This window comes from Ursus maritimus, unplaced genomic scaffold, assembly GCF_017311325.1.
Source record: "Ursus maritimus isolate PB19 unplaced genomic scaffold, ASM1731132v1 scaffold_1, whole genome shotgun sequence".
Classification (NCBI taxonomy): domain Eukaryota; kingdom Metazoa; phylum Chordata; class Mammalia; order Carnivora; family Ursidae; genus Ursus; species Ursus maritimus.
Genome location: NW_024423343.1, coordinates 83,628,819 through 83,648,223, shown reverse-complemented (window position 1 = coordinate 83,648,223; position 19,405 = coordinate 83,628,819). Strand labels below are relative to the sequence as shown.

General features: G+C 35.8%; 1 protein-coding gene and 1 pseudogene across 1 annotated transcript in view; both read left to right on the top strand.

Annotated features, from left to right (window-relative positions):
- The window catches only part of ARHGAP15 (Rho GTPase activating protein 15), a 594,269-nt gene that overhangs the window by 275,616 nt on the left and 299,248 nt on the right, over positions 1-19,405 (top strand).
- Positions 11,750-12,723, top strand: LOC121106296 (annotated as a pseudogene).

Genomic DNA, 19,405 nt, shown 5'->3' with positions numbered 1-19,405 from the left:
AGAAAGAAGGATTTGGACCCAAAGGAAGCATTTTTCTCCCAGCTCTTGGGTCTGAGTACCATGGGTAAGGAAGAAGCAGTGGGGAAGTCTCTAGCACGCTACTGCTCTGAGGACACACAGTCATTTTTACACAAGTGGCACTTATATTACTCATGAAGAGCCCCTACCTCAAGGTCTTCCTGATGGCAGTAATCATTTAGGATAAATTATGTCCAGTAATAGCCTAACTTTGTTTTCAGAAATCAGCTCACTGGTCTTCCTAGCCATGATCAACATTTAATGGGTTTTTAAAAACCAAACTGATTTTGAAAATCTCTTATAGCCCAGAGAATAAGAATAGCTAGTTTGTGGTTTACCTACGTTTACATTTTCTGTAAACTCCAATGGAGGACCTTTGGGTGGGACATGCCAATCGTGACTGCATTGCTAGAAACACTTCACATTTCCCTTCTGGATGGACCGGATTTATGTGAGCAATTTAAACGAATATCAGTAGTTACACTGCAATAAAATAAACTTTTAAGTTAAGAAAATGTTGTTTAGGGGGATAGCAAAGAAGACTGAGAAGGAGTTACGGAATTAGGAAAAAGCCGGGAAAAGGGAGTATTCATGAGAGATGGTTAATTGCCTATGGCTACTGAGGTAACAGAAGGGAGATGATTGTAAGGGGGTCACTTCCCATAAAGCAAATATTTTTAAAAAGAACATCATTACACTCAATAACTTAATTCATTTTGCTCTGGATCCCCCATTTCTTTGGGGGGTGGAGTGAAAGGAAACAACAAAAATGAAAGTACTTAACACTTGCTTATGCATTTATCTCAGTCTTTGTAGATGTAGCTTCTTCAGGAATCTGCCCTGCCAACTCATCTTTTGCAAAATGGCATCTAAGTGAAATGAGGCACTTACTTAGCCTCATGATGAATAAGAAAATATTCCTACTTTCCTTGTCTTTCGTATTTTCTTTTCTTTTTTTTTTATAATTTTTATTTTGTTATATTAGTCACCATACAGTACATCCCCAGTTTTTGATGAAATTTTCCATGATTCATTACTTGCGTATAACACCCAGTGCACCATGCAATATGTGCCCTCCTTAATACCCATCACCAGCCTATCCCAATCCCCCACCCCCCTCTGAAGCCCTCAGTTTGTTTCCAGAGTCCACAGTCTCTCATGGTTCATTCTCCCTTCTGTTTACTCCCTCTTCATTCTTCCCTTCCTTCTCCTACCGATCTTCCTATTTCTTATGCTCCATAAATGAGTGAAACCATATGATAATTGTCTTTCTTTGCTTGACTTATTTCACTTAGCATAATCTCCTCCAGTCCCGTCCATGTTGCTGCAAATGTTGTGTAATCGTTCTTTCTGATGGCTGAGTAATATTCCATTGTATACATGGACCACATCTTCTTAATCCAGTCATCTGTTGAAGGGCATCTCAGCATATTTTCATTTAATACTTATTAAGTGCTTCTACTCTGTGCCAACTTTATTCAAGGTTCTGGGGACACTGTAGTGAATACAGAAGCAAAAATCATGGCCTGTACAGAGTTTACACTCTGGGGAGAATCATTGCTGGTCTCTATTGTGGTTGGTCTGGCCTGTGCCCTGTTGTTCTCTGTCCTCTCTTGTTCAGTTAAACCTGCCTGTTTTTGTTGTTGTTGTTTTGTCCATTTATTTTGCTTCATTTTGTTCTCTGTGTGCCATCAAGCTGCCACCATTGCCCAAATTTGTGATTTCTCCCATTTGCTTGAAATCTGAGGTCTTTTTTTCTTTTTTGGATAGGACATGAGTTTGTGACAGGCAGGCGCAAATCTGACCACAAAGTGTCATCTATAGACCCCACGTATTTGAACTTGAGCTATACTGGCTCGAGCTCTACTGTCTCTTTTACATTCTGCATTTGTACTTGAAGTCATAGTCTCCTATTTTGTTAGATAGTATCAAGATACAAAAGAAATTAAAACCATACTCCCCAAATTTGAAAATGGGATAAGATATATCCAAATGATGAAATACTACATGGCGGTTAAAAAGGTTGTGTATGAAGAGTTTACAGTAACTTGGGAAATAGATTTTTGGAGAGAGATAGAGACTTTGGTCCAAAATTAGAATGTTTTTGCAGCTGCTGATGGAGAGGAGTTTTATCTACCTTGATTAAGAACAAGAAACTCAGAGCAGTAGAAATGGTACAATTTGAGTATTAATAATTCTATTATTTATTACCAGAAAATCAACATGGCACTGGATTAGGTTGTTCCACTAGTTAGCTTGGACTTATTTACATGGACTGTGTCCTATGGGGGATGCTTACCAGGGGCCAGACAATGAATAGGACAGGGGATGAGTGGTTTGGGGCTCCTTGGGGTCATCAGTAGAGAGATTGTTGGCCTCATGCTAAATGCTGCAGCACAAAAAAATGTTCCCCATCTACTTCTTCTGAGCATTTTCTCTCTTTGGAGTTATAGTTTTCCTTTTTCTCAAAAGTACATATTACCTCAAGTTTCTCTCCATTCTTCTGTTTGTAATACCGAAGACTACATGTGTCTATATGAGTAAAACTATAAAAATATACTAAGAGATATAAGTAAAACCTTAAAATAGAGAGACATACTTGGTTTCTGAAGAGGAAGTCTTACTATTTGCAAATTTTTCATCTTTTCCAAATTGATATACAATACTATCAAAATCCCAATGGGATAGTGTGGAGAAGAGAATAAAAAAATTAAAGTTTATTTAAAAGGTTTAGAGTTGGGCACCTCGGTGGCTCAGTAAGTTCAGCGTCTGCCTAGGGCTCAGGTTATTATCCTTGGGTCCTGGGATACTGGAATGGAGCCCTATGTGGGGCTGCCTGCTCAGCAGGGAGTCTACTTCTCCCTCTTCCTCTGACCCTCCCCCTTGCTTATGCTCTCTCTTTCTCTCTGTTAAATAAATAAAATCTTTTAATAAAAAGTTCTAGAGTTATAAAGAGTTTTAAAAACTCATAAAAGGAATAACAGTGGAAACATGCCCCATGAGGTACAGGGAAAATCTAAAATAAGAATAATTAAAAGTTGAAATAGTGTAAGCCAAGAGAGAAATCACATATAGAGAGCCCCAAAAAGACCATAGCATCTTTATGATAACAGGAGAATCACAAAACTACAGGGAGAGAAAAGATTAATTAATGAATACTGCTACTATAATACATTATTTGGAAAAAAATTTAAAAACGTTGATTCTTGTGTACTCAAAAAACTAAACATATTTGAGAAGAATTAAGTATACATATGTTTAAAAAATCAAAACAAATAGTGAAAAAAATATGAGTCAAGATCTGATATCTGGATGGTTAGGAATTCTAAGAATTAAAATATTAATTGAAAAAATCACAAAAAAACAATTCTAAATTTTACAATGTAAAAATTAAAAATAATACTTTTATATATAAATAATTTCATTAGAAGTGATTTTCAAAATAAATTGGGGAGAATATTTATAGTAATTATGACCAAGTTTTAATAAACTTAGTACTCTTTAAGTAAATTTAAAAAATCCTATAATTGAAAAATGTAAAAGAACACAAGCAAGAAATTCTAAGGAAAAAAATTGCTAATTATACATACAATATTATATTACCTAGGATAAAATATGATTTGAAATGGTCTCATTCCTAAATTTTAGTGAGGTAGTACAGCTGAGAACAATCTTTGAAAAGTAATTAAGAATGCATTTCTGTAGCCTTCCAAAAGTGTATTTGTGATGTAGTAATTCTAAGAATCTCTTCTAAGAAAAAAAAATCATAAATTTAAACAAAAAATTTTATTTAAAAATAAAAACAAGACATAATATTGTATATTTAATTTGGCCTATATCTGGCTAGTATAATATAAAATGTGTTTATCATCTGCATACAAAAGTCTAGAAAGAAGTACATTAAATATTAAAAGGGTTGTCTTTGAGTAGTGTGATTAGAGGTAGGTTTTAATTTTCATTCTACATATTTCTAATTTGACTTATTTTTAATATTTTCATAAACTGTATTTATTAGAAATAATTTGTTTTAATACATTTTCCAATGTACATATTATGCCAATATATGAACAAATAACCATACAAAAAGATTATCCCTCTATTTAACTGTTTAAAAGGCTTCATTTGAAGGAATAACCTAATCATTAAATTTCCAGTCCTGATACAGCAGATTTAGGGAATTAGTTTGTCATCCAAAGAGGCTTCTTAATGCTCCTGGAATCACACTACATGACAATTGACAATATTGTCAATATAAGTTTTAAGGTCAGGTCAGCACATGGATGCTGAAGTCTCACCTATGGGTAATGCAGTTCATCAATATATAAGGAAATTACCCAAGTTTTTCAGATGTAGTGGCAGTTTTAGAATATAGTCATGATAATGAGCTATATAGCAGAGACTCAATTTACTCCATTTTTAAGCCTTAGAATTTTGGGAGAGAATGTCATGGGGAGACGATGGAAAATGGAGAAGGAAAAGAGTGTGATCTCAGAGTAGCAATCACTGTGAGCTGTAGTCATCTGTAAGACGGCGTGGAAGATTCAGGATAGCTGGGGGAAAATTTATTGAATATCTGAAATATATCAGCTCCATTTTGTCAGTCTTCTGCCATCATATTGTCTGGGATACATTATAAGAACACTGTATTCTACATAGAACATACATACATCTCTGGTAATTTTGATGCATAAAGGATGAGTAAATTTTGCTATATTTAGTTATCATAGAAGTGAGTGTTCTCTGAAAGCCTTGATGTAGTCCAAGCCTCTGCCATAATTTACCAAGAAGTCTTTGGAGCCTACTTTCAAATCGTGCCATCATGAGCCCTTTGAGAACCCTGACTTTCAAAGATTTTCTTCAAGATAGCATATCAAGTATCTGTCTGACATCATGGGAGCATAAGGGCATCTGTTGATGGCAAGGAGAAGACATTGGAGTCATATTCTCTGATAATGTTTATTCCACATCTGTGATTTGTGTCCTACAAGGCTCTTGGGAATTAAACCACATGTGCTGTATTTGCATTAATGGGAACTTGAGAAGGAGAGGCCATAGCACTATTAAAATGTTTAGCTTTCCCTCTGCCATCACACAGACACATGCTAATAACTACTCCCAGACTTTGTATCATGGTGCTGCAGGATGCAGCATGGAGCGCACTCATTGTTTCAATACATAGGACTTAAAAACAAATAGCTGCCCTCTCTGCCTGTGATAGTTTGCCAGGCTTTTAACTTTTTTGGTTTTTCCCTCTTCGGATTATGGTGAGGTATCTCAAATATATTCCAAATAGCACATTACCCCCAAGTCTTTGTTTCTTCTTTTATAAAGAAACTCTTGCTTTAAGGTATATTTAGAAAAGCCAGGGTCTAAGCCAAATTCCAAAGAACCACATCCTAATTCTACGTTGAAAAGGCAGGAAATAACTTATCAGAGCAGAATCCCCTACACAGGATTACAGATCACTCAGGCCTAATTGCTAAAAACGTGACAAATATTCTGGAGTCTTTCCATAGGTTTAAATATTCAACTGTTAAATTATATGTAGAGACATTTTAAAGCATCTTATAAACCAGGGAGGAGAGAGAGAGAGAGATGGAGAGAGAGAAAGTCAAAGAGCAGAGCTTGAAGATTATTTCATCTTTCATTACTCCCTAGGCCAGTGTTTTTCAAATTACATTCAAGGCCCTTTAGTGGGTGAAGAAACCAATTTAGTTGGTTGGGACCAGTATTTTTTTTAGAAATCAATTAAAGGAAGAATAGACTAGAATAGAAATGCATACAGTATTTCATATACCTATTGTGAGGAGAAGTATTAGGTCCCAAGTTTTGTTTCAGTATACGATACATACATATATACACACATACACACACTCATAGTATATGTATTGAATATTATATATATAGAATATTAGATGAATGGATAGGTAGATAGATAGATAGACAGACAGAATTTGTATATCTGAGAAAGGGTGAGACAATCAGGGAAGTGGTATTAATTGACAATGTAAAATATATTTCTTAGCAAGGATCTTGGCCAAAAAAGTTTGAAAGCCATCATGAGACTATACCTCCTGGGCAGTGTCTTATACTTTGAAGTAAATTCTTTTAATATCTCCCTCATCTGCTTTCAGGTAAATTCACAAGCTACATACATATAAACTTAATCTAATTAAAACTCAAACATTTTTAGAAAACTTTATGGATGTAATTCAGGAAAATATGAATCCAATGCCATGAACCATTCATCAACAGTAGCAAATTACAAGCCAGATACTGGTTGTAATGATGGGAAAATACTCTGTTTAACGCCCTGCTCCTCATGTTCCTAGAGAATGACAAACCATGCAATGGTGCATAGTGAGCCTCAAAAATTAGGGGAGCAACTCACTGTATTGATGAACTTTAGACATCATTTATTTAGGGATTACGATTATTTCTTGGGGTCAGGAAAAATCCAGTTAATGTCAATAGAACCACCTTGATGAAGCAGGCGAATAACTATAGTTGAGACAAGCGCTAAGGAAAAGTCACACTGATACTATGGAAAGGAAGGGTGTCTGCTGGGCAGAATACAGAAACAAAAACCGAGACGACAGAAAACAGCCCAGGCTGTTAGAGTTAGAGTGTGAGTTCCAACCTGAAATAACAAGAATATTTCACAGGCCAATTTGATAATCAATGAATACACTGAAATGGCTCATTTTCAGATACTCATATGACCATCTGCCTTGAATGCAAGTATGGATTATTGTTTGGTTACGTGTCTAGTAATTTAGGTGGATGAGGCAGATGGAAGGTGGAGTTAAAGAAGGGGGGCAGGGAGAGAGAATCAGAGAGATGCTCAGAAGAGACCCAGTTCCTAAAAGGGATACTGGCAAAAGGACTCCTGCCAGCTGAGAGGGTCTGGTGTACTGTGTAAGCCACCAGACTAGGGAATCAGAAGCCAAGAAACAGGATAAGGATACACTTACAGAACGGAGCCTCAGCGAGTGAGGACAGGGTGCATTTTTATTTATCAGGACTTGAGATCATGTCAAGTTACCGTGAGGTGAGATAAAGATCTGAATTCAAATAGCAAACACCTCACAAGGTAGCATCTAAACCAAAGGCAAGGAAGCAAGCAGCTTGAACTATGTAAAAAGAAGGGCAAAAAGGCTGAGAACCAGAAAGCCCAGGAGACAATGGAAGAGTTGCTCTACATCAGACAGAAGTGGTGTATCATCTTTTCAGAAGAGCTGGCCTGGCACAGCCTGGGAAGAAAGAGTCATGCCGATGACTAGGGAAGTTGCAATACAGATCTAGCTTTAAGAGAATGCCTCTGCTTCTCCGAGCCTATGCTCACTCTACTGATAGATCTGCTCCGGGATCTAGCATTGCTTTACTCTTGCTTAACAGAACAAATCAAACACTTTTTTTTTTTTTACCTTCTTTATTTTTTGTTGGTGTTGTTTTTTTTTTTTAATGTTTTTTTATTGTATTATGTTAGTCACCATACAGTACATCCCCGGTTTCCGATGTAAAGCTCGATGACTCATTAGTTGCGTATAACACCCAGTGCACTATGCAATACGTGCCCTCCTTGCTACCCATCACCGGTCTATCCCATTGCCCCACCCTCCTCCCCTCTGAGGACCTCGGTTTGTTGCTCATACACTTTCTAAATTTACAGGTCTTCTGTTATCTGAATATCACAACTTTACAGTATTAACCTATGTCAACTGAGCTTCCATTCACTCTATAACCCTTTCTTGAGGGCCCGTGGTATTCCAGATGATCTGCTAAGTGCTGGGAACACATGGTCTTTGTCGCCAGGGAGTTTAAAGTGTAGCAAACATCAGAAGAGAAATTTGATAAGTTTGATCGTGGGATGAACACCATGATGGAGTAGGTATGGACGACCAGAGGGATGCTTTTTTTTTTGACCTACTGAGGTTAGAAAAGCCTTTCCTGAGTAGGTGATATTTGGCTAGTTTCCTGGAGGAAGACAGTAAGTTTGTAAAAATCCGGGGAACCCAAAGCATCAAATAACAATAACCATAGTATTTTAAAGTACTAACTATGTACCAGGTACTATGCTAAATTCTTTTTCTGGATTATATCTCATATGGTCTTCACAATGGTCCTATATGGTATTATTATTTTCATCAGGTTAGTCGTGAGAATATTGAGACACAATGATTCTAAATAACTTGTTCAAAGTTATGTAGTTAGTAAGTAGAGGACTCAAAGAGAAAAGGTTGGAGACAGAGAGAGAAGTTGTGAAGCACTTGGTGGTCTATATTAAAGAATTTAGGTGTATCTTAGGATAATAGGAATCCAATCAGTGACTTTTAAATGACATGTGACAGGTATGGGTTTGGAGATCATCTACCTGAAGTCTAGAGCAGAAAGTAACTTTCAAATTGCATGTGGAACTCTGTAAACAGATTCTGGGGCCCTACTCCTAGGGTCTGATCTTTAGGTCCCAGTGAGCATGAGAATCTACTTATAAAGATCTCCAAGGATGAAATCAAGAATTCACTAATAAGAGGATGTAGAGAATGGCTTGTAAAAACACAAACTAGCAGTAGAGCGATCAGACCAGGGATAATGGCAGCTTACCCTGAAATAGATACCAAATAGATACTGAACAGGTAAGGATGTCTGAACTAGAGGTACAAATTAAGGATTTATCAGTTTATAACTCAGATTCAAACAAAATGGAGTTGGTAATGTCACTCAGTGTCACTCAATGTCCTTAAGTGAGAAGGATCAAAGCTTAGGAGAGAATGTTGATGGACATCTCCATCTAAGGATGAGTGAAGGGAAAAGAACCCACAAAGAGGACTTAGGAACAGCATTTGAATGTCCTCTAGAGATGCTATGTTCTTTCCTGCCTCTCAGCGATTGCACAAACTGCTCCTGTCACCTTCCCTGTCCCCTCCTTTCTTCTACTAAGTCTCATCTATCCTTGTAAGAACTTTCTCCAGACTTCTTCCCTGAAGACTCCAGTTTACCCTGAGAGAAACTGTGGTTTGTTCTTTAAAAATGAGTACATAGGCCCCGTGTTGAATCATAATTATTGTTTCTCATTGTTTTCCCATGTTGGTGTTAATTGTCACAGCAGATTATAAGCTTCTTAAGAGCAAAGGTCACTGCTAACTTATTTTGGAATACTTCACAGTTCCTAGAATTTGACATTAGTAGGTGTTGACTAGGCCCCTAAAGAACAGTGGCTGTTGGATTGCTGCCTCCTGTTGTGTGTGATAAATATTGATCCATACGTCCCAATGTATACAAAATAGACCTATTGTCCTGGTGTAACTATTAATAATACCTCTTTTGCTTTCAAAATTATCAGTTTAGGCAATAAATTATGTAATCCCCCTATATAGTCACTGATAATGCAACCAATATTTTTTTAAGTCCAACATTTTTAAATGGTTCTATTTTTAACACAAATATCATTTTGGCTGGTGGGAAAATAGAGAGTATTAAGTGTTTTTGCACATATTTAGTATGGAGTAATGTGTATGTCATTCCAAATGTCAAATGTCTCCATTATTCAATATGTTTCCTGTTGCTCAACTGACAGATGTCATTGTCTACCATATAATCACAAGTGGTTTTTTAAGTACCATTAAATTATATTTTATATACCATTGTATTATATATAATATACCACTACACTATAGTGTTTAAAATGCCAGATACTTTTTTCATGTTTGTTTAAAGATAACCCTTTTGAATAAATAGTTAGGGATTTTCTCCAATAGACAGAATTATCATTTTTGCATATTTTTGGAAAAAAATTTCAAAATTTTCCCTTTACTTAAGCCTAGAATTCATGAGAAAAGAGAAATTTCTCCTCATTTGTGAACTTCCTAATTACACATATGCTTAATGTATTATCCTTCGTGAATACTGATGCTATTTTATGGAGGGCAAAAACTAGGTTGTCAAGTACTTGGTTAAATACAATTTCAAAATTTTCAGAATCTAAAAGTGAGGTTTTACTATAGTATTAACTTTTTGAATTACACAGGTTTGGATTCCAGACAACAAAAATTCACTAGTTGAGGGGTACCTGGGTGGTGCAGTTGGTTAAGCACCCAACTCTTGGTTTGAACTCAGGTCATGATCTCAGGGTCGTAAGATTGAGCCCCGTGTGGGGCGCCACGCTCAGTGCAGAGTCAGCTTAAGACTTTCTCTCCCTCTCCCTACTGCTCTCTCTCAAATAAATAAATCTTTAAAAAAAAATCACTAGTTGATCCCCAAATCCTCACCTAATATTTGTTATTCTTCCCAGACTACATAGTGAGACAGTGGAGAAGGAATAGATACCATTCGTTCTTGTGATCTACACATTCTCCAGGGGGAATTCTGTTTCCTCATTTCCTAGGTCAAGGTAGAATTAATCCTATGAAGAGAGTTCATCTGTGCCATGGCTAATCTGCATTTACTAGAACAGCACAGAGGCACTCTGTTTATGTCTGACAAAGTAGTTATAAATCACACTTCTTCAGATCATAAATACACATTTATCTTTAGAATGTATCACCAACTGAGTCATTTTGATGTAAATATTGCACCTCTTAAATATAATGATGATAATAGAGGCTGTGAATCCACAGATTTGTGTGAGTGCTCCCTTTTCAATAACTGAAAATATTTAAGTCGCAGAAGCTTTAACATCCTATGGGGAGTGGCAGACAGATGTGTCAATAGAGTGAGACCTACAAAAGTTACGACTGTTTTTTCTGAATAATGAATAAGGCAGACTCACTGGCTTCCGTGAGGGAATTATGGTACTTTTCTGGCAGCTCAGAAGTGACAGACTCAGGGGGTGGAGAGTGGGAGTATCCTCAGCTCCCTCACTCCTTTCAGTGTTATCATCACATGGAAAGGGCCCTGTGGTCAACGGTCGTAAACAATACCAAGCGGGCAGTGGTCTGTACATTTTCACCTGTGGAAATCGTCTAGCTTTCTGAGACTAGAAAGAGATCATCATTGGGTTAGAAGTCCCCAAGACTATGGAGAATCCACTTTGTAGTGGCACTGTCATCTATTACTGGTTGGCATCGTTGTCTGGAAACTGTCTTAGTTGGTTGTAATTTTACTTGAAGAGTAAAGCACAGATTTTAATATGTATCTTCTGTTCTCTGAATGTAAAAAAAATATAAAATACACCTACCTTCTCTTCTAACTGTCAGCATTGTAATTCAGCAGATTTCTGTTTTTCCCTGAAACCTGGAGTTGAATTGTCTTGAGCCGGAAGGCATTCAAGCTGCTGTTTTTCACTCAGCTATATTTCTCTATAAGCATCTAATTGTTTCGAAAAGTGATGTACAGTATGCAAAACCTGAATCTAATGCAAATAAGTCTGTACAGCACTAAAGTTAACAGGTGTTCTCATTAATGTAAGTAGACATGGAACAATTCTTGAATGTTTTATAAACACTCATAATCATGGCCAAATATGTTACAATAGCACGGAGATACATACTGCAACATCTTTTATTCTTGTTGTGCAATCTCAGCACTTATTAATGGGAAACGTGTAGGTAATAAACTTGTGGTGACAATACCCATTTCTGCATAAGTCACTGTATCTTTAATTAGCTAATACTTTTAAATAAAATTCTTGGTAACATAACTATTACCACTTGTCCTCCCACAGTTTGCTTGTTAATAGTGTTTTAGTGAAATTAATGGCTGCAATGTTGATTGACAAGCAATGAGCACCTTTGCATCACCGAGGTTCTCTAAAGACTTGAACCATTAACCTAAGTATTAACTCTTGAAAATCTTAAACTTTCATCCAGTTTTTCACATTATCAACTCTCAGTTAGAAATGTCCATACATAATGTAAGATGCTTGGTTGGTCTAGTAGATTATCCCTGCAGAACGCATGGTGGCTTTGTAATATAATCAAGAACATTCTATTCTAGAGATATGTATGGAAATATAGACCCACTCTTGGTGCTTCCTGACTCCAAGGCTTCCTAACTCCTGGATCCAAATTTAATCCTATTGTCTGAAGTCTAGGACTTGTGGAGTGATGGGAAAATATAGCCTCAGACTGCGATTCTCAATCTTCGTAATAGATTGCCTACTCTATTCTAATAAAAGTAGTCTTAGTAGATGTCAAAATAAACTACTTACATTACCTAAAAGAATGCAATGGTCTTGCAACCTTCAAATTTTATTACAATGGCTGCCTTTCATGAAGGTGAAACTGAAGGTGAAGAAGGAATCCCCTGTCCCTCCCAAAGCCAAAGCCAAAGCCAAAGCCAAAGCCAAAGCCAAAGCCAAAGCAAAGGCTTTGAAGGTCAAGGACACGGTACTTAAAGAAATCCACAGTCACAAAAGAAAGATCTTCATGTCACCTACTTTCCAGCAGCCCAAGATACTGCATCTCCAAAGGCAGCCCAAATATCCTTGGAAGAGAACCCCAGGAGAAACAAACTTGACCTCTATGCCATCATCAAGTTCCCCTTGACTACCAAGTCAGCCATGAAGAAAATAGAAGACAACAACACGCTTGTGTTCACTGTGCATATCAAAGCCAACAGACACCAAGTCAAATGGTTGTAAAGAAGGCCACTGACATGGCCAGGGTTAACACCTTGATCAGGCCTGACGGAGAGAAAAAGGCTTATGTTCGGCTGACCTTTGACTATGGTGCTTTGGATGTTGCCAACAAAATTGGGATCATCTAAACTGAGTCCAGCTGGCTAAATCCAAATATAAATTTATTTACCATATTTTTTTTTTACAGTGCAGGGTGAGTTAAATATACTGTGGCATATCAAACATTAGCATTTAATGTATTCACTGAAATGTAGAAGGCAGATAATGTTCATCCATTTATTATTTACTTAATGCCTCTTAGGTGTAGGTTGTGCAGCCACACATTAGGAGACAATTGTCCTTGGCTTCAGAGTGAATATAGTGCAGTAGGGGGATCAGAGAAATCAACAGAGAATTGCAGTGCAGACCAATATTTCTTATAATAAAGTAGGATCAAGATATCATGGCTGCGCTTAGGAAGTATATCTATTTCAGAGAACCCCTTTCTGAAAAGGTGACATCTAAATTGATCTGAATGTTGTGATAGAGGAAGTCAGAGGGTTCTGGGCAATGGAAACCTATTCTATGAGAAGAAATGGTAATCAGGATGGGACAGTTCGGGAACAAAAAAATTTCAACATGGCTGGATCATAGAGATGCAAAGGGAAATATAAAGCAGGGGGCTACAGTGTGGGTAGGTGGCAGAGAACACAGGGTCTGGTAGGCTGAATTAAAGTTTGCCCTGCAATGTAACATCTGTGGGGGGGTCTCAGAATGATGTCAAGCAGAGGAATAGGATGATTAGATCCAAATTTCAGAGAGATCACGATGGCTGCAATATGGAATATGGACTGGAAGAGAAAGTGTGGATAAGATGGTGGGGAAATCAAAAGATAGTGTTATTAAATCCATGTGGGAGATGATGGTAGTGTAGATATTTATATGCATAAAAATTTTACATGACATGATATTTTCATTATAATATAAACACATATACAATGTCAATTCATGGGTCAAAAAATATTGAAGGATAGACCATAATTTAGTATACTTTGGGATAAGGAAGATTTTGTATTTATACTTTTTTACTTGTTAAATTTTTAAAATTGGGCATTACGTAAATAACAGACATAATGAAAATCTTTCCAATTTGAAAATAGTGGGAGCTGCAGATTTTCAAATGTCATGGGACTAAATGAGTAATTTTGCACTGTGAACATAGCTCAGATTAAAAACTGATCTGTGATTGGCAGTGACTGATTGAATGGTGGGTACCAGGAAACATGAGTCCTAGGATGATTAGTTTATCTAGAGGCAACTACTCTCCCCAAATTTAGAAATTAACGTTAACAGCAACAAAACTCTAAGCTGATATCTTTATACACCAACTGCTTCGATTAGTCACTTTTTCTGTCGTTTTTCATATGAGCACCACAGGCAAAAGTTTTGGTGTAGCTGACTGCAAAACTGTGGAAACTGCTAAACTATCTACTAATTACTTAGATAGTATTCTTTCATGAATATTGAGAAGACTGTTTCTCAGTACTTAAAATATTTTCCTACTGATAAAAGAATGCACATGAGTTTTTGTTTAACATTTGTTTGATTGAAATAAATTTTGAGTTTGTGTATTTCGTTAAACAGAAAGGTAGAGTGGGCAAGTGATAGCGACGTGGATGTTTACTATGGGGCTAATTTTATTATGCAGAACAAATCTGCATGCACCAAATTATTTGGGTGTCAAAGGTACAACTCAATTTCAATTAAAATGCACTGTTTCTTGAAAGGTTGTCCTTAAACCTTAGATTTTGGAATGCACTTGAGATCTGTTGTGTGTGTAGCCCAACATTTCTTTACTTTCTATTAAATAAGAAATTGCTTATGTGGGCAGGTTATTTTGATATGATGACACCACTGAGGGTTTCAATAAATGTACATGCAAATCAATCAACCCCAAACACATTGAAAACATATCCAATAAACATCTGGAAACTAATGAACACACATTTGTTAACACAGGGGGAGTTGTGGGAAATTCAGGATCCATTGGTGGCTAGCCTTATTTAGTAGCATGTGGATTTAAGAATATTTCATGGAGTCAGAAGAAAGAAAGGGTAATTATAGCATAAGGTTCAACATCTTTAGATATGTAGAACATTTTCCGTTGCTTAAAACAAATATTCCCTAAGAAAGTATAAAACATTTTTCTGACTTGCAAAGTTTTTGCAGTCTATCATTTAAATTACTTAAATAAAGGGAGCTTTACTGCTCCCCAAAGCTAAGAATATAACACCCTCCATGCATATTAGCTTGATCTTCCTGACAGACCAGAAAAGTGTTTGTGTGTGCCAATTAAAACAAAAATGGATCCCTAGTGGCTTGTTCTTCACACAACTTCTGAAGACTGCTATCATTGTTTGCTAGGGTAACCCTGCATAAGGCTGCTATCCAAAGTAAACAAACTTTTCAAAACTTTCATGACAGATGGGGGTTACAAATGCATTTTAATAAGAGAGTTGCCAAAGCAACTTTTTTTCTTATAATCAGCATATATTTACTTAACATCTAGCAACATTGGGAACACAAGGCAGATACTTTCTCACAAAATGTTTTAACAAGAAACATTTTTGGAAAGACAAATTGAAGACCTTTTACTTCTAACTGATATTTTACCCATAGTTTTATGTTAACTTCGCTCAACGTGTTAAGAAAAATGTTAGGAGTTACTCAAACCAGACTGTAATTTGAGATAGACATGCAGCTTGATAATGTAATTTCATTGGTGGTCACAAACACCTTTGAGACCAACTAATTTAACTATTAGTATAACCATGACAACCTTTATTTGATCAGCTATATCAAATGGATACTTGTGGAGTGTGATGCACGATGAAAAAAATGTGAATCTGGGATTTTTTTTTAAGCATTATTTCTTCAATTTTAGGCTTTGAGTTCTCACTATAATGTAGCCAAAATATATAACTATATTTCAATTCAATAAAGATAGAGCCAAAATTAATTTCAAAAAATAATTCATATTCACTTCAAATGAACTTGGTATATTTTGACATAAATTTTTATATTTACTTAATTCAAATATAATGACTTAATCATGAAGTCCAAAGTGTCTCCAAATACAATAGTAATTAAATTCCATTCCTCCTAAATGGGTAATTCACTTATTTGTAAAATCACTGTAGTCATATCATTTAACTTTTTTTTTAGGACTATTTGAATATTTGGCATATTTTCGTACACATTTCCTACATACGGTTTCAGCTTCATTAAGATGGAATAAATTCCCCTTTGGTTCATAGTCAAAGATTGATCATAAGCAAAATATGAATGATACTTAGTTCAAATGTAGGATTGTTTTAGTCCTTTCTAGGATTTGAAGGAATTTTTTTTGATTCCCCAATCCTGTTTTAGATATATTTTTTCATAGTAGGATAGTGGTTGTTTTTCAGGGGGGAAAAAAAGAAGAGAACAGCTGAATAAGGATATTGGGTGATCCTTTAAAATTGGGCTGTCTTTAACATAACAGTAAAGAAACAAGCGACTTTTTTCTAAGATTCACATTCCAGATTTCACAACCGAAACCAAATCACTATAGTCCTTTTCCCATATGCATAGAGTCCTTGATTGTATAAGATTGTTTGCTGAGGGCTAGTGAACTAGAAATCAAGATCTTTGTAATCTCTTAATTCTATCATTTGATAGAATGGCATTCTCATTTTCCTCATTTGCTTCATTTTCTTCATTTGCAAAATTACTTTATGATAGTGGAAGGAAGCTGCATTTGAAGAATGTTTATTATGTGCTTTGAGATCATTAAAGCTGATATCACTTTGCATACCAAGTGGTAGTATTCATATCCTTAATATACTAAAGTTCTGATACAATCAACCTTTGAAGAATAATGTATCATAACCAACAGTTTATGTATAATTCCATGATGTAAATGTGTCTGCAGTAATTACTCCCTCCTCTGAAATCTTGACATGCGCATTGTCTGTGCCACTCACGTTGGAACTTGATATAAGCCATTTTCTATTGTTATTTATCTTTATATGCATATGTCCTATTTATTCAAACAGATTGTGAGCTCTTGAGGGGTGGGGAGGTGTATTCCTAGCTTCTAGCGATGTGCCTTGCACTTAATGGATGCTTAATCAGTCCTTGATGACTAGGGGGATATTTGGTCAGAGACACCCCTCTCAGTCTCCTGAACAAAGAATTATTTGTGGAATTTATTCTGTGATAGGAAAGGTGCTACTATCAAAGAGGGGAACACATATCACTCATTATCTCTTGTACCTTTGATAGTCTCAACATGCGTTTGAGGTCAACTGGAATGGAAATAGCCAATAATATTTAGCCATCAAATACGTTTTACTCATAAGGTGTTCATCCATAGCATAAAGTTGTGCATGGATTGTTGTCATATACATTTGATCATTATTTATAAAAGATTGGCAATAACGAAATTAAAATGTCCATTATGTTTAGTGTGTGGAGACATGAATAACTTTAATTTGCTTTTTTGCTATCTTTATTTTTTCAAAATTCTTTATAATAAATAAAATTATAATTAGGAAAAAAATGTGAAATTCTAAAAAGTTTTTGTTTCTATTCTGGTAAACCAAATTACAGAAATTGTTAATAGTCTAATGTTATTCTACATATTATTTTTCACTTAAATTAAAATCAAACACGGGAAAGACTAAATGCCAGAATGACGATACTGCAAAGGGCAATACTTAAATAAACACAAACATTACTAATTAAAACTCCTCAAAGATGTTTAAATTAGCATAACAATATTCCATGTGTTAATAAAGCCTTAACAACACATTTGTTCTCTCCTCATCACTTATTGGTGGAGTTTGGAGCTGGGAGATAACCTGCTCCCATCTTCAGAGGAACCACAACAAGGACACAGACCTAGGTTCTTAGACCAGAGGAAAACTATTGTTGAAATAATACCAAAAGCCTTAAAGAACGTGTCTATTCTTCACGTCGCCCAGTGGATACTTTCATATGATTTCCTAGACATCCATGTATCACCAGCAAGAATTCAGACAGATCTTTATTGAGTGTGAAAAGTTTGAGGCAAATTTCCCCAGACAGGTAATTAAAGATATCTATTATTGACAACACTAGCACATTTCACTAAGACTGCTTTGTTGCCAGGATATACCCCTTCGAAATACGAGTTGGTGGCAAGGAGGGATTTCAAGAGATGTTTGTCTCAAGTAGGCTTTGAAGCAAAATGGAGACCAGTCACTCTTGCCTAAACCCGTTGTGCTTTCTTCATCCACCTTGCACCAGCATCTGTCACTTAAGCAAAACATGATATAGAAAGAAGACATTCGCATGGCTTAATATCAAATCTTGTATGCCTGTTATTAGTTTTACATCACTTCAGATTGTCATCAGGAATTGTTCAATCAAAAGGTTTAGTCAAAGCTAACAGTCTTTACTGATGTCTTTTTTCCCCAAGAGTGTTGAAAATTCGATTGTTCAAACTCCAAATATGATTCAGCAAACCATTTATCAGAAAACCTTAAGGAGGTAATGTAAAATGTGAATAGAAACCTGAATTAAATGGACTTGAGCAGTCAAAGACTTTGAAACTGCTTTCCTGTGAATGTCTGGGATAGAGCAGAACAAAGTCAATTACTGACTGTAATTAAGAAGTGGATGCATTTAAACTGTAGAGAGCAGTAGCAGACTTCTCCAGACTGCCTAGTAACTGGAAGGATTAGTGGGAAGACAGAGGAAAGAATGTGAACTGTATCTTTCTGATAGTATATTTTGAATGAATTGCTTTCATATAGTTCTCTGATCCAGCATCCTCAAATGAATTCATAAATCACTGATTATGTACGATTAATGCAATAATATATTTGGATAAAGAAACTTTTAAAATGCATTTTATTTTTGGTTGTGTTGGCAGTAAACGATCCCCTTTCATTGCATAGCATGCACCAAAAATGCAAATGTACTGCTGAAATACTTACATTTTATCACTGTTTGAATTTACTAGACTGAAAACTGAACTGTTAGCTCTTTCCTAAACCCTCAGAATCTAGTAAATCTAATTATGTTTGTTTCTTGTACGTTGAAATGTTTCTTTTTATAATTTTAATAATGGTTTATTTATAATGGCAGAGAAATAGATTGTACGTTGTGTTTGGGCTAATTCATATTTCTTTGTGTATGTTAACAAATTGTGATGTTGTATAATACATTCATAATCAAAATATTTAAATTGAGATTAGGAGGAAGGTAGAGGTCAAGGACGTTACCGGTTTTCTTGGGTTAGTTACAAGTGACCTTATATTTCTAGATTACTATTTCTGTGGCAACACTTTATAAAGTAAATATTTGGAACTTTTTGTAAGTAAAGGACATTGCTAGGGTGTTCAGATCATTAGGCAAACATGAGCTTAACTGTCTTTTGATAGATACGTAAAACAGAGGAGGCTATTTGGAGGCTATTTTGAGCCATCCCAAATCTTACATGCAATTTTATTAAAAAAAAACAAAAAAGAGAGAGCGATTGGCCCGGGTAGTCTGTCAAATTCTAATGTGGATAATTAAATTCCTCTTATTTTCTAATCTTTCACTTCTCATAATTGAGTGTACTTGGATAGTTCCTCTCCATACAGTTGTAAAATGTCGGAACACATCTCACTCAAGAATGGTTGCACTGCAGCACTGAGTGATGTTCTCTTTCTGTACAGTTTTTTTCTAAAAATAAATGACGAGTGAATATATATGTATGTGTGTAATCGAAGATTTCTTTAAAACTCCAGGATCATTGTC